The 15,816-nt window shown below is 44.2% G+C and overlaps 1 long non-coding RNA gene across 1 annotated transcript; it reads left to right on the top strand.

Moving 5' to 3' along the window:
* The first annotated feature begins 7,106 nt into the window (after positions 1 to 7,106).
* Positions 7,107 to 11,347, top strand: LOC137480823 (uncharacterized). The gene is made up of 3 exons (XR_011003120.1): positions 7,107 to 7,501; positions 8,131 to 8,215; positions 10,125 to 11,347. It is a non-coding gene; the product is annotated as an uncharacterized lncRNA (long non-coding RNA).
* Positions 11,348 to 15,816: the final 4,469 nt, after the last annotated feature.

Genomic DNA, 15,816 nt, shown 5'->3' with positions numbered 1-15,816 from the left:
GGAAGTGTTAAGTAATTAGACAAGTAGACTTGTGAGCTTATTAGAAAGTGTCCATCTGCTTGTTTGCAGTTCTCTCCAAAATGAGATTTGGTTTGCAGTGGATTTTTATACATATGATTTTTCTACTTTGTGTTAGTCAGTTTGCCTTCCTACCTGAAATCTCCTATAGCTGCTGAAACCTGATGATTTATATCACTATCTTGTATCTCTTTTGATAAAGTACCATAAAGTTGATTCCTTCACTTTCAGCATGTTCCTTTATTTCCAGCATGCTCTTTGTCTTTATCAACTTTTTCTGCAAAGCAGAACAATTCATTCTCTCTCAGTCTCTGGTTCCTACAAGGTCTTTTGCTAAAGGCAGGATGTTGTGAGGTTTTGGGCTTCATTTATCACAGCAGAATTGCATCAACAGTTTTGCAGCAAAATGGAGAAGATGGGTAAACAGTGAAAAGCTGAAGCAGCAGATTTCATACACCGGGCTATTAGCAAAAACTGATTTTCCAATTTTGCACAAAAGCAGAGCAACTTTTGTTTGTGTGTAGTCCTGCCAAACCCACATTAACTGTATTTAATTTGGTTGCTTGGAGTCCAGATGAAAATGCTTTTCAAATAATTAGTTGAGTGTAATCATGGAGATCCTGATTCCCAAAAATGCCTTGCCGAGGAAAGCAGAGAGGCAGATGCCTGAGACTTGCAGAAGTCAAGGGACATAATCATTTAATTAAGAGCCTTCCTGAGCAAGGTCAGGAATGTTCATAGGAGTTAATGATCAGCATTCTCTCAACCTATGCCAGAAACAACACCACTTGCAGTCTACTGATTAATGGTTTTTGTGGCTTCCTGTCCTTGCCTTTTTTTCTTGAGCACTCTGACAAGGATCTCCATATCTGGGACTTGTTTCATGTGTGCTGTCAAGTGGCAGTGCCCCTCAGGAGCACATTCAAAACATGGTTGTGGCTTTGTGTCCCATTGCTGTCCTCTTGCTCCACAGGAAATTCCTCTCCAGGAAGTTTTCCTCACATTTCTTTGCTTGCTCTGTTTTGTGGTGCTCGAGTTCTCCAGAGCAGAAAATGTCACTACACTGAGGATCTAGCTGTGTTGGATGAGAAGAGCATCTCTTCTCTTTCATGATCACTGGTAGCAAGTATTTGGAGGATTTCTGTTTTGCCACAGGTTCTTATGGTCCCTGTGCCAGGCAATGCTCCCATTCCTGCCATGGTGGAGTTTCATAGCTCAGACTCAGGGGACACATTAACCTCTTAGGTATCACCAGATCCTGGCTGAGGGGCTTCAGTACCCTCTGAAGGACATAGACCAGGATGCTGTGTTGCCCTTACCCTCAGTAAAGCACTCTGCACTGTCAGGGAACACAGTTTTTATACTGAAATTAAAATGCTGAAAAACAGAAATACCCAGAACTGTGTGGGTGATTCAAATAAAATAGTGTTTCCATAGCAAAGAAGTAGTTACATACTACATAATGGTCTAGAGTTAACAAAGAATCAATAGAAACTGAAGTATTTTGAGTATTTTCTATGATGGAAGTGAAACAGCAATGGTAAGGGAAAGGCAGATGTTGAAACAAAGATAAAGCCAAGTGCTCAAAAATCCATTTTCTTAAAACCAGCACAACAACAAGAAAGGCCTGTCAGAATGATAGTCAGGCTAGTGTTTAGCTCTTGATGACTAAGTTAAGAACAAAAAGACTGAAAAAAACAACCAAAAAGAAAAGGTAAGCAACTTAAAAGACATTTCCATTCAAAAATGTTTTCCATTTATTTTTTAAATTTTGTCAAAATGTTAATCTTTGAAAATTCACATCTTCCTATAGGCATGTAAAAAAACAAAAAAACCCCACCCTAAGCATCCCACCTTTCAAGTGTTACCATGTTTTTCCTCTCGTGGTACACCCGTAAGAAGATTTGGCATTGGATGTGTTCCAATGTAGTGTGAGTATTAAAGATAGAGCAGCAGAGAATACTGAGGAAATAGGGAAAGCCTCGGACTGCTTTCCCCCACACACTGTCGTGTTCTTTCTTTGCATATTTAGCAGGGTTAAAACTAGGTCAGAGTCGCCCTGCCATGTGCTGAAGCTGTGGCTGTGACATTAGCCCGGAGCTGCCGCTGGCTGCTGTGGGTTTGCAGGGCTGGTGGAGCCAGCGAGCCTGATCTTCCTCTTACACACCATGGCATAAATCACAGTGAGTCTGCAGAGGCAGCAGGAAGACGTGGGGAGGGATGGAGAAAGCCTGGGCCAAGTACTAGCAGATGCTTCCAGAACCAGCAGAACACTGATGGTGAAGCCATAGCAGGAAGGAGCAGAGGGCTCTGTTGAAGGAACAATGTGCACCCTCAGGGCACGAGGCCTGGATGGCAGCAGGGCTCATGGCTGTGGAGAAGGGAGGCTTTCATGCAGCCAAAGGCTTTGCCATTGACATGGACGGGGTGGGGGACAAGATGTGTGGGCAGGGATGCTTGGGCTGGGTTAAATGCAGCTCTGCCTGTCAAGCACCTCATCTACCCTTGTTGAAGGCAAAGCAGAACAGTTTTCTTCCCCATATGATACCAAAAGCACATCAGCACGCAGCTTGCCATCATTTGGTTTTGGTGCCCTTTTTGCTTGAACAAGGGACTGAGCCCTGAGCCAAGCGTCAACATCAGAGGGGATGAAATGGGTTGTGCTAGAGGCAACAATGCCTCAGAAAAGTTGGGCTCCGGCAGTCAGGGAAGGGCTTTTGCCACCAGTGGTGGAGGCAGCCCAGTTCTGGAGGAGCCTGTGGACCAGAGGGTCCCAGTGGAGGTTCTGAAGGAGGAGAAGACAGGACCAGCCTGGCTGGGAGCAGTCCTCATGTCTTGTGCTGCTCCTCGTTCTGGGATCACGTTGTCTTACTGATCTAACTACCAGCATCCTGTCATAGAAAACTGTCCTGTGCCAGCATGTTGTGGCATTTACTCTTTGTAATTACTAATTACAGATTTTGTTTTTATACTACAGTAGAATTTAAAGAACAGACCAAAGTCCAGTAACTGCTGTTCCTTGGGTTTCTGAAATGAACCCAACTTTAAAGGGAAATGTAAATCCTAATATGCTGTGACTGCAACAAAGTATTGCCCCTGACAAATAGATTTTTACAAATCTGGGTTAATATTGACAAAGTGAGAGATTTCTTTCTCCCTTTTTTTATTATTCAGAAACACAAAGTCAGTGTGAAGGGAGGCCAGGGAGAAAGAAAAGCACACAGATTTCAGGTCCCAGGATACCAAGACTGCCCTCTTTTTTTTTTTTTTTTTTTTTTTTTAATTGGGATGTTTTGTGTCATTTTGCTCTTTTTCTAATGATTAATAAATTGAGATAAATTCAGAAGGAAAGGTAACCACAGTATCTTACCCCAGACATGTCAGTCAGAAGTTTGCAGCACGTAAATGAAATTTCTGTATTGGCTGTCTGGGGAATTTCCTTACCCACATTTGTTAAGTAGTGCTTTCAAGGACCTAAAATTAAATGGTGCAAAGATTCCAGTTTGGTTTTATTCCTATCACCCAGGGCAAAATGGTGGAATTCTAGAATATCATGACAATAGTGGGATGGAGGAGAAGGAGGCAGGAAAGATGAAAAGGGAGCAATCCATGTGTCTCCCTTGGTTTTGGCCAAGTTGAGCAGTGAAATGAAGGCAGTGTATCAGCCAGTACAGTTGTGTAAAGGATGCAAGAAGCATCTGTCATGCTCCACAGGCTGCAGGAGCTATTATGCTAGAAAAGGCAGAATATTTCACTGGGAATATTGGAAACCATTCTGGTTTCATTGTAGAAGTGGGCTCTTAGGGTTGGTATCCAGTCAGTGCCCAGGTACAGCGGGGGCTGGCTCTGCAGAGTCCCCCTGGGTGACACACCCCCTGCTGGGGAGAATTCACTGGCCCCAGCCCTGCAGCACCTCTGTCCCCTGGGGCAGTCAGGGCAGGCACCCATTGGGAGAACTGGTGGTGAACCTGGGGCCAGGATCAAGCTGAGCAGGAGCTTTCAGAGTCCTTCCAGCTGGGAGCTGAGCAATAGCTTCCAAAAACTGAGGATGCAAATCTCAATGCCCTCCCAGCCAGCTGCAGTGTGTGGTGCAGCTCAGGACTACGGAGATTTGGAGGAGAGGATTTTCTGCCAGAGCAGATGTATCTGGCAGCAGTAGATGTGACAGTCCTGGGCAGATTCTCACTTTGAATGTGCTGGTTGCTGTCTCAGGAAGCAGACACCTGCAGTTTGTTTTGTGTGCATGCACACATGTAGGTGGTCCCCAGTTTCCCTCCAGGATTTCCTGCATGCTAAACGTGGCCAAAGACCGTCAGGGTTTTTTCCACCACCAAACAAGTGAATCTAATGGATTCCTTGAATCAAGGTTTGAATGCATCAGATAACCTGTCCTCATCTAAATGCAGTCTGTTGGGTTCTCCTGGCTCTTGGCAGCACCTCAACCCTATGGTGCCCTTCTCACCCCAGCAGCCCCTTCTGATAAAGGCTGCTTATCAGACAAATCCACTGTGGCCTTGGGGTGAAGGGGGAGATAGCTTTTCCAAACTCTGGGCTCTTTTAGCTGAAGGTGGTTTTCCCACACCATTTGTGGCAGTCCAGCATTTGAAGAGGGATTTTCAGGCTGGGATTTGGCCATGGGATGTAGGAGTCAAGTTGAGCAGGAGCTCTTTAGTCACTGGGCACAGAAGAGGGGAAGACAAATGTGCTGCCAAAAGCTACAGTGAGTTCAGTGTGCAGCGGGGCCTTTGGGTGTTCCCGTCACAGGCACTGGTGGCCAGCACAGTACAACCCCTCTGTGATCCCACTGGGGATGGGGCACTGGAGGATGCCAGGGAAAGTTGTGGAAGTCAGAGACACATCTGCACAGAAGACAGATTTCCAGAAGCACAAGAAACTTGTGGTCCTTCTGGGGCTGACCTGCAGACCGTGTCCCTGGGGCAGTGGAGGACAAATCTCCCATTGTGTTGGGGGTGGGGGTGGCATGCTGGATGCTCCAAGGAATATTATAACTGAAATTCTTTATCAAGCACCCACCTGTTTATCTTGGAGAACTTGAAAGAGTTATGAATCTGCTGAGTGTGTATCAGGCTGGGGTGGAGAGCACAAGAACAATGATTGCTGTGGCAGGCAATATATTATGGCTGGCTTGCCAGCTTGGAAAGTGAATGCAATTATTCTTTGTGTTTGCTTTAGCGAGGGATAAGAGACTGTTTTGCTTTCTCAGGTGTTTTGAGTCTTTTAACTCTGCCTTTGTCTTGCTGGGTTTGGGAATTAGCTTCTAAGTGTTTGTGCATTCCTCCTTCTCAAGCTGGAGGTTGTTTGTGTGGAATGAAGCAGGTTTTCTGTATGGAATATTACCTCATGCTCCCTTAATTGCTTTGCTGCTGCTGCAGTTTTGGAGGGGAAGTGGCACAAAGAAGATGAAGCAGCATTTCTGTTTGAGAGGAACAAAACCCAAAAGTGTGCTGTTTATTTAAGAAGCTGTTGCCAAGGCTTATGAAATCAGCTTTGGTTTGTATAGTTCTCCTACTGCAAGAGAGGAGAATAAAAAGAAAGCATTCCAGTTCAGGCTAAAGGACTAAAGGGCAAGACAGGCACCTGAAAAGGAGACAAATAGGTCCAAACAGTGGCATTCAGAAAAGCATAGTGGTAAAAATTTTGTCCTTTCTTCTTGCATAAGCTGTCACCCTGCTAATGTGGCTCTCTGCTTCTAGAGTAGAATTGCTTTGCATCTGGCCAGCTCAGAGCTGGGGCATGGAGCATAAGTCTGTCAGTCCTCATCCATGCAGCCATGCCCTTTGTAGGACGTTATTGCCACATGTGCAGCTGGTAATAATTTTTTGGGGGAGCATTATTGAGGTTGACATTGACATAGCAAGGATTTTGTAGAATATCTCCAGCTTTTGTTCCTGCAGGGAAGAGGAACCATGCTATAATAATTCAACATCTGATTTACCTAGAGATGTCACACAATATTCCCTCTAAATGGCCTGCATGAGTTCTGGATGGGTGGAGAGCGTTACTTTTTGTTTCTTAATTCACTGGGAATAATTCATCGGCTGACAGCTGTGACATGGGTAGGTGCATCCCTCCAAAACAAGCCCGAACAATCCACTCAGCACCCACTTTGGCTTCACAGCATCTGTGCACTTGTTGTGTGTCTGTTATGCAACCTCTGGGCCTCTACCCACAGTCTGTTGACATTCATTTATTCATTTGATTTCATCTTCACAAGCAGCGGCCGCTGTCATTTTCACATTACGGAAGGAGGCTGGGAACATGTTGACACAAGGCTTGGGCTCATGTCTATGCTCAGAGAGCAGATGGGGAAAGCTCTGTACTCGTCAAGGCAAAGAGGGTATTTAAGGACGTCTTCCCTTTGTATGGAGGCTCTCTTGGAAGAGATGATCGGAAGTGGGACTTGGTTCCTTGACACAGGTCAGAATAAACATTTTGTCCTGTATTTGCAAAATAAAATTCCAGTCTATAAGGGTGGGAAGAGGCAATAACTTTGCAATGTTCGGTACAAACAACCCAAATGCTCTGAATATCTGAAACAAAAATGAACCTGAAAGGCCAAGCAAGAAGAAAATTGCTCTGGATCCTCCAAAGGACCTGGGATCCACTCTCCCTTGGTGAAAATTAGTAAAAACACTGGAGCATTTGAAAATGGCACTCCCAGCTCTGCAAAAGAGTGAGGAAGCTCCACAGTCCTAAGAAAAGGCAAATTTTCAAGTCTCTTTTCCCAGCTTTGTGCCTAGAAGCACCCTTTGTTGTGTGAGGAACGGACAGCTTGCAGTAGGCACACAAAAAAGATTTAAAAGTGATTTTTGGGCTGGATGGTTTCATGTTTGCACAGGACTCTTGGGAGTGGACTGGGTAGCTCTTACTTAAATTCTTCCTGTCTGTCCAGCTCATGCTCTTCTATTCAGTCCACATCCCCCACATGTGTGTCCCCCATTCCCAATTTGACCTGTCAGCTTGACACAAGAAATATGGTGTGGATAAATTTCTCATCTGTATTACAGGATAAAACCTGCTTTTTAATTCTGCCATTTGGAGAGAAGAGGAGGGTAAAGATGGATAAAACTCTCCATAAAAAGGTGAGACCAGCAGGTGCCATTTCATTTTCTGTGGTTGTCTGTTGGTTCTGGATAAAGACAGATCTTGGCTGGGAGACAAAACCGAGGAATACCTATTGAATAATATTCTACAGGTGAGAAAGGTTGCAGTGATAAGGGAAAAGAGGAGCTTTCTTGAGGCAAAATGCAGGTTACCTGGAAACCCTGACTTTAACCTTAGAATATCTTCATTTGACCTCCTGTCAAAAACCAGCCACAGCTCTGAAATGATCCACTTTACTCCTCACAGGTAATAATCCTGCCTCTCTCTAATTTTTATCCGAAGTAGTTATGCTGTAAAAATGTGATGACTGCCTCTGCAGCACTCACCTGCTTCTATAACAGGATAATTGCAGTTAAAGGTAATGTGTTTTCATACTATTAATTTCATACTATTATTGGGTTGTTGGTAGGTAAATATATAGGAGATGGTCTAAAATAGGAATTTGAAATCTCCCACAATGAGCTGTTGGAAGGACTTATCAACCACGAGTGAACAGTACAGTCTTAATCAATATTTGCAGAATTGCTAGAGAAAAGATGAAGAGTGGAGCTAAAATGGGATGGTTTGTCCCTCGCTTTGGTGCTTTGACAAAAGCTCAGGGCTTAGGCTCAGCCTGGGGCCAGCACTTCTGTAGTGCTGCTGGTGCAAGACCCAGGAACTGTGGCTTCCAGTCCTCACTCTGCCAGAGATGGTTGTTTCTGAAGCCAAGTGACTCTTGTGTCACTACAAGTGAGGCCAAAACCATTCCCTTTCCTCCTGCTCTGGAAAGGCATTGATAAGAAATGTTCTTTGAGCACCTGTGAGTATTGGATGCTGCCAAACTCCCTGTTGATACCTCCTGGGCTGACTAAGGACCAAACCAAGTGCTCAGCAAGCTTGGACTTTGATATCCTCTTCCATTAATGGAGAAAAATACCTATTGCTTGGTCTGCCTTGCACTGTTTGACATAAAAGCTGAGCTGCTGTGTTCCTGCCCTGTGCCTCCAGGCATGAAGGCTGGTAAGGAGCAGTACCTGCTCTCTCCTCTGTGGGATAACTCATCAGGGCAATTAGAGGAGCTGTCTCCACACAGGTAAGGCACTGCAGTAAGAAATGGGCTCTTAGTCCTTCATTGGGTATGTTTTGTCCATGGCCCTTTCTTTCTGCACAAGGATTTTTTCCAGCACTGAAGGCACAAGCTTCTTTTTTTTTTTTCTATTATTCAATAGAAAATAATTTTTCTGCTTCACTCCCCTCACTTGGAAAGGAGGGGATGCAGAACAATGCTGGATCTCCAGCTCTCTGGCATGCTTTGATTTCTCATACTGTCCAAAAACTCTGTCATCTCAGTCAATAGCATACTCAGCCTTTCAGCCATGCAGGGAGCATCAGCTCCCTTGTTAGTCTTCAGATGCTCAGTTCTTTACGCTGCTTTTGTTTTTCATTTTTATATCTGGCTTAGAGCCATATTTTTCACCTTACGGAAATCCTACCTGGTGTGTTCAGGTCTTAGTGGAGGTACATGCTGTTTGTCAAGCAGCCTTTCCAGCTGCTTTCTTTCACTTCATCTCTGCTTAGAATTCAGCCCCTGACTTTCATACCAGGTAGGATTGCAGGAGCCAAATCCTGCCAGATTCACACATTAAAATTCTGTATCCCATGTACGTGGAGATAATTTAATAGACCTGAATATGAAGGAAGTACAGATTCTTCTTTATGGGGTGGAGTTTTGACTCTGATTAAGCTCCTAAAGATAGTAATGAATTTTTGGATAAAGAAATTATTTTAGACTAATATTTGTAAAGAAAGAAGTTCCTTTATTTATGTTTATACATTGTGGCTCAAGTATAGAATAACCAATTCCATCTATCCATTTAATTAATGCTCACAGGGCAGCACCTAGGGATGCCCAGCAATAGGGAATATGACATTTGACTCAGCAAACCAAAAAGTCGTGGTAAAAAGTGATTAATGTTATTTAAAAATGCAATTACTATTTGGCCCAAGGCAGGTTTGGATCTCCTATGACTGCTGAGGAGATGCAGGCTGGACATAAAAGGCACTTGATGCTGCTTGTTCTGGGTAATGTAAATGTTTTGTGGCTTCTCCCACCTTAGCAAAAGTGCAGCGCCAACCTGTTACAGGAGCATTCTTAATTGCTCTGTAACAACACTTCCATTGTTGCCTGAATATGCACTGGGGCCCTGCCTTCCACCTCCACCCCTGCCCTCAGAGCTCTTGACATTAAAAGCTATTGATGGATGAGCTTGTTTTGACTAGTTTTGGATCCACTTGAACTTTCCGTGTTTGAGAGTTCAGTGCTGATGTGCCTGAGTTCACGTGCTGAGGGAGAGGAGGATGCTGGCAAAAGGGGAAGGAATTCCAATGGGAAAAACAGTTGGAAGGGAGAGAAAGGTGGTAAGGAGAGACATCAAGACCCAGCTGGTGGGAAAGAATCAGAGGCAGAGCTGGGAATGGAAAATGTGGTACAGATGGTGATGGGAGAGAGGCACGTATTTGGCTTATTCCTGAAGCTGTACTTAGCAGTGGATTTCCTTCTTGTCTGCAAATTAATTTAGTTAAGAAAGTGAAATCTGTCTTGCAAGGAAAAATATCTGTTGTACATGTGATGGGCTGAAAAAGATGATGAACTTGATCTTATGTTTCAGACCATGGAAACTTAGGGGCTTGAGTTTTTAAAGAAATCATGTCCTCCTTCTCCACCTTTCCCACTCTGCTCTCTCAGCTCAGACATATGGAAGAGCAGGATTAGCACAGACACACAATTCTGACTGACATGGAAAAGGCAGTTTTCACCTCAAGGGAACTGAAAAATATCATCAGACACACGTTGGATTATATAAGGTCAGGTGCTGTGTAAGACTGCGCTGGTCACTGCCACGTGCTGAGGGACCATCCACTCCCCCAAAGAGCTGGGGAGATCAGCAGAGGGGGCTTAGGAGAAGTTAAGATGACCTAAATTAATCTCATATTGCTTTCAGCATCTCTTCCAGCATATGAGCTCCCTCTCAGCACCAGTATTAATAGTATTAATATCTGCTCCCCTCCTTGCATCACATCTGGATGGCTGGCAGGATATAGTAGAGGACAGGAAGGATTGTATTTCTCTGTCTCCACTCCACTGGTCAGGAGCTGGACGCTGTATTTGAGCCATGCTTGCTTTGATGGTAATTTGTAAGCCTTTGCTTGAAGCACTGCCACCAAGTCAGTCGTACAAGCAAAGCTGATCTCAAATCCAAGTCCCCAATAAATCACTTCCATACTGACCTAACGAGCTCTTCGTGACACGAAGATTTCTGCAGTGGCTCGTTCAACAAGCTATTTTTTATTTTCTATACCGGTGGTAAGGACTGAAGAAATGGTTTCACACAGAAAAATGAGGAGCAATGGCACTTTGTGAGATTAATTGGTGACTCGATTGGTCTCACTGTCAAACACCAGATGTTATGGCTTTTGTAAAAAAAAAAAAAAAAGTGGCTTAATTTAGATTTACTTCATTAGCTGCTGATGTCACTGCATTCCACCCTGTTCAAATAATTGATAAGATTCCTGTCTTTCCTCCCCAAGAGACTCATTTTCCTCTTTGAATTAATTATAAAAGGTTGATTTGAGGAGGAGTGGGACAAAAATCTCTGCTTTCCTTCTTTCCTCCTGGTAGAGGAGAGTGTATGAGGGAAGGTCTGGATCCACATGACTCGTGGATGGGGAACAATGCTGCCACTGCCAGCCCTGTGGGGCTCCTCAGCCCACGCCCTGTGCAGAAAACCTGCCTCCTAAAGCAGACCTGAGGTGAGGGACCAGCACAGCCTCTAGTGATGCTGCCAGGGCTCCGTGGTCCCCACTCAGCACAGGGGAGTGAGTCTGCAGCAGCACATCAGGAGTGCTGAAAACAATATTCCAGCACTGCACCTAAGGCTTGAAACACCAGCAAAAAGTGTCAGTGTCTCTTCTCCCTCATTATGGGGGGACTGAGGTGGGGAGGCAAAAGGGTTGTGCAGCTGCCAACTCTGTCCTGCTCTTTCCTCCTGGGTTTCCAGCCCAGGATCCTGTTCTCTTGCACTGAGCTTCAAGACCTCAGTGTAACATGCAGATGGAGCTATTTGAGTTCTTTAAAAAATGGTATCTTAGGTGACTAATTATCGTGAGCTGACTAATAGCTAATGCTTCTGGGCACAGCTGTACCTACAATAGCCAAACATCTTTATATTTGCTAAAAATGAGGAGGAAAAAAAAGGATAAATTTTACCTAAGCTGGAACTTTTTCCAGGTCAAGTCTCTTCTTATTTAACTGTTAATCTTGAAGTATTACATAAAGTCTGGGGCTGTGAAAAACTTCTGTGAAGTCAGGTCTGAGTTAATTAAAAGGAAACCTTTTCTCTCTGGAGGCGCTGTGTCAATCTGGGCAGCACAGGGCCATCCCATGGGATCTTCCCAAGGAGACATCTCACCCACCCGCTGCCGTGTGTGCAGGGCTTTGGGTCTCTCTTTGGGGGAGGATGCAATGACCTCCCTCTAAAATCTCCACAAAGCCCCAGCAGGCTCTGCTGAAATAGAAGGCAAAAAGCACTACTTTAAAACAACTGCGTGATTTTGTACTGACACCAGCAGCCCTTTACAGTGAAATTTAAACTTGCTGTTCAAGGTGAGTGCCCAGGGTGCCCAGAGAATCAAGGCTGAATTGACCAGCAGCTGCAGGAGTGGCCACATTTTTTACTGAGATGTTTGGCTTCACAGCAGTGGAAGCTTTTCTCATATCCACCATGTCCTAGCTTGGGCTGCTGACCCCACAATCTCACCAAGAACAAGATATTTCATTGCCCTTTTCAGCCATATTTTTGTGGGTTTTTTCTTCCCTTTCTTCCCAAGATAGTTCCCATGTTGGTCACACTGGTCAAGATTGGGTTTCTCACTAACATTTTTGTTTTCCCTTTTCTCGTGGGAATTTCCTTCCACAAAGACCTTGAATTCTCTGGAGCCTTTGGGAGCCTCCTTCAGGGCTCAGAGAAAGAAAGATGAGGCCACATCCATGTGCATTTTCCAGCATCCTCCTGTGTCAGCAGTCGCCTCTATTTCTGTAGCACCTATAGGAGCTACAGACCATGCAGTGTGTAAAGGCTGCAGAGGATGAGGAGCAAGGAGGAGAAAAACCCTCCTGGCTGCTGTAATTCAGCATTGCTCTGTTGGCTTGTGACCCCAGGCACGCTAACAAATTGTGTGTGTCAGAGGCAATAAGTGATGTGAAAACAGAAGATCACTGTGTGCCATTTAAAATCACAAAAGGTTTAAAATATTTGCCAGGCTTCAGTCAGTTTGCACAGGATGACTTTTTACTTTTATGTGTAGTAATGGGCATGTGCTTGGATGTAAAAGCTTCCTAATAGCCACCATTTTAGGAACTCATTCCACAAAGGAGTCTCAAAACCAGACTCATTTTGCCACACTGGCACTTCTACTAGTACATAAACCGTGAGCTTTAAACAATGATTTAAAGAAAAGTTTCTTGATGTTTCAAGCAAATTCAGGCTGCTGGATGTTTCAGGTTTTTTTTTAAATGGCAAAACCCAGGCCACACCAACAGAGATGGACTTTATTCAGTTATTTGTTTTACTTTCTTTCTGGGCTGACTTCACCTTCTCCCCATTCAACCTTTTGCTGACTCAAGCAGCAGTAATCAATGTTTGACACCTGCATGTCTGTAATTGTAGGCTGGCATCTGATTGTAGGAGCAGTGCATTCATTGTAATAACCAGGAGAAGAAAGATGTGTGACATTTTTGGGAGGGAAAGTGCGTGCATGGTAAAAAATTAGGCAACAACTTCAATTGCCTATTGACAGTCACGACGTGCCTTATCAGCCATCTCATCGTGCCTGTGTTGAGCTATCAGCAGCTGTGATATCACAGCTGTCAGCTCCTAAACCTTGAGACTTATGATTAACAGGATTTCCTCTTCGGTTATTAAAGTAATAACAAGAGATGCTCTGTGGGAAGCAGCAGAATCTGTGACAATTGAATGTGCTGTTTCCTGAGACACATCTCCACTTATTTGCTGGCAAAAGGCATTAAGCACCACACTTTTAATACCTGTAGGCAGGCAGAGCTTTAGGGGCTGCAGCTCACCAAAAGTGAACAGGGTGAGCTCCCTCAATTTCAAGGCAGACCAATACTGAGGCTTTGGCTCTGTTTTAGCTCTTTAGTGTCTTGTCTCTTGTGAGACCTAGAGACAGCCAGGGCTCTGGGGTGGACGTGCTGGGACTTTCCTGTGAACTGACTACACTAAGGACATCAAAGGGACTTTGAATTATTAAAGTGGCCTAACATTGGGTGTCTAGAGCATGCACTAAATAAGACAACTTTTGAAAAGGATAAATTTAGATCTGATGAATAAATAAAAGGGTTCAGAAACCAATTTCTCCTCAACTTTATATACCCTCAGCAGGACAGACTGTGCCCTCGTGTTGGACTTTGACTACCACCTTCCTGTGGACTCCAGATAGATCCTTCTGGGTCCCTGATGCACCATCCTTCCCCATTACCCATGGAAGGGTCTGGCCTCAGCTCCCCACTGCTTCCAGAGCTGCCTCAATCCTGCCTGCCACATCCAGCCCCTGTTTGTGCTGGTGCCTGGCAGGCAGCACACACTTTCTCCCCACCCATCACCTGGGCTATGACAGCTGTCACAACTCTTTTTAAGAGGGCATGGATCCCGTCATAAGTACTGGGATTTCTGCTGTATGTCCTAAATTTGGCAATTCTTATTTAAGTCATCAGCAATCTGTATTTCCCTGTGTGTGTTGAACTTGCTCGTGGCAGCAGTCATTGCCAAGAACACCTCTGCCTTTATTCTCTGTATGTATCACCAGGGCACAATAACAACCAAAAAGCCAACCAATTCTTTCTCAGCCATTCCTTGGTGTCAACTAAAACAACCCTTTGCTGTTTAGCCAGGAGCTCAGAAACACAGTGGAGGTTCTGTGTCATGGCTGCAAGTCTGGGAGTCCCTGAACACAGGAGGTTTTGTCTGGCCCCAGTGGGCTTGTAAGGTCTGTAGCTATTCCTTTTCTTCTGTGTCCTGCCTGGAAAATTAAATTTCTGCTCTGCCTTTTCTAGAAAGATTCAGGGTGAGCTGGGCCAGAATCTCTGCTAGAGTCAGCTGAGCCTATTAGAAATGACCAAGCAAAACTGAAATTTGGCGTTTTGTGGTCCAACTCCAGTATAGATGGCTGCCTGTCTATCCATTGATGTACACGTATGTGTTTGTCTGTCTTTCTATCTTGTCCTGCAGACAACTACTACACACATATATAAAATTATATTTCAGCCCTGATTCACAGCAGTATTAGTGCCTCATAAATCCCTCTGCAATTCTGGACATTTCATCTTTTTCCCTGATATTTTTGGCATAAATCTGACAAATAAATATAAAAGTCTTTCATTTACTGGCTGCTGTAATCAACCAGCTGTAAGACGAGGTGGCAAAGTTATTTATATTTTGTTCAGAGAGAGTAATTCTTTTCTCTCCTTCCACATGGCAGAAAAAATGCTTTGGTAATGTCGAAGCTTAGATTTTCCTTTGAAAGTGCCTCTAGTTGGCTTACAAGACAAATGAATGTGGTTCACTTGCATTAAAAAAATGTTTCATAACCTTTCTATACAATGAAAATGATGTGTGACATGTAAATAATACAGAGTAAAACTTGCATCCATTAACATTTGTGAAAGGAATAACAAAGGAAAATGACGCTGGGAGCGATTTCTCGCCTGACCTGGGGCTTTGCAGCTCATCAGCTGACTGGTCCTCTCCTGCTTTCCATCTCCAGCTTATTTCAGGCCAGCATGCCTCAGTGCACAGCTGTGCACTGTGGGTTCTTAGACTAACACTATATGGGTGTTTAAGCACCAGGGTCAGAATTCTTCAATATCTGAGATGCCACTTGAGGGACTTCGATGTGCCCGTGCTCACATCCTCAGGCAGGCTGGAAGGTCCTCTTGGAAATCAGGGAACTCATATCCATTCTTCAGGAAATTTTTCTTAATCTTCCTAGGCTAGAATTTACTGCCAATTTGATTCCTTGCATGTTGGATATTTTGAACCTCATATGTATGTTTCTACGCTATTTTTTTTCCTTAAAAATTGCTTTCCCATTAAGAATGAACATTTCCCACAAATGCTTTGTCTTTTGTCCATTTTCTCTTACCTTGAGAAATACTCATCTTTGTGTGCTTGTTTACTCCTAAGATGAAAAAGTACCTTTTCTTCCTAGTCACCATGTACAAATCTACAATAAAAATGAGGCGTATTAGCCATCAGAGACATAGCTACAGGCAAGAAGCAAAGTGGGCTTAGTGACCTTGATGTGCACGCTGGAGTTGTTATGGCAACAGGCAAGTGAAATGACTGTTGCTAAGGCTCAGAGAAATAAAGCAATCTCAGTCACTTAGTGGTCATTATTCTCTAGTAACTTAATTTTGAGTTTGCTGCAAGCTAAACTGCGAAGTGAATCAGCAAACCACCCTAAATACTTAGGAGAAATATGAATGAGAGGGGTTTTCTTTGCATTCCTCTTCCCCTGAGCCCCTCGAGGGACACAGTCAGGAGCAGCCACAGAGGGTTTAGAACGCTGGGAGATAATTCCCAGTGGCTCTTGGGAGCCATGGGAGCCGTGCTGTGTCAG

Source organism: Anomalospiza imberbis, chromosome 11 (genome assembly GCF_031753505.1).
Source record: "Anomalospiza imberbis isolate Cuckoo-Finch-1a 21T00152 chromosome 11, ASM3175350v1, whole genome shotgun sequence".
NCBI lineage: Eukaryota > Metazoa > Chordata > Aves > Passeriformes > Viduidae > Anomalospiza > Anomalospiza imberbis.
The sequence above is the reverse complement of the archived record's forward strand: the minus strand, read 5'-3'. Positions and strand labels throughout refer to the sequence as shown.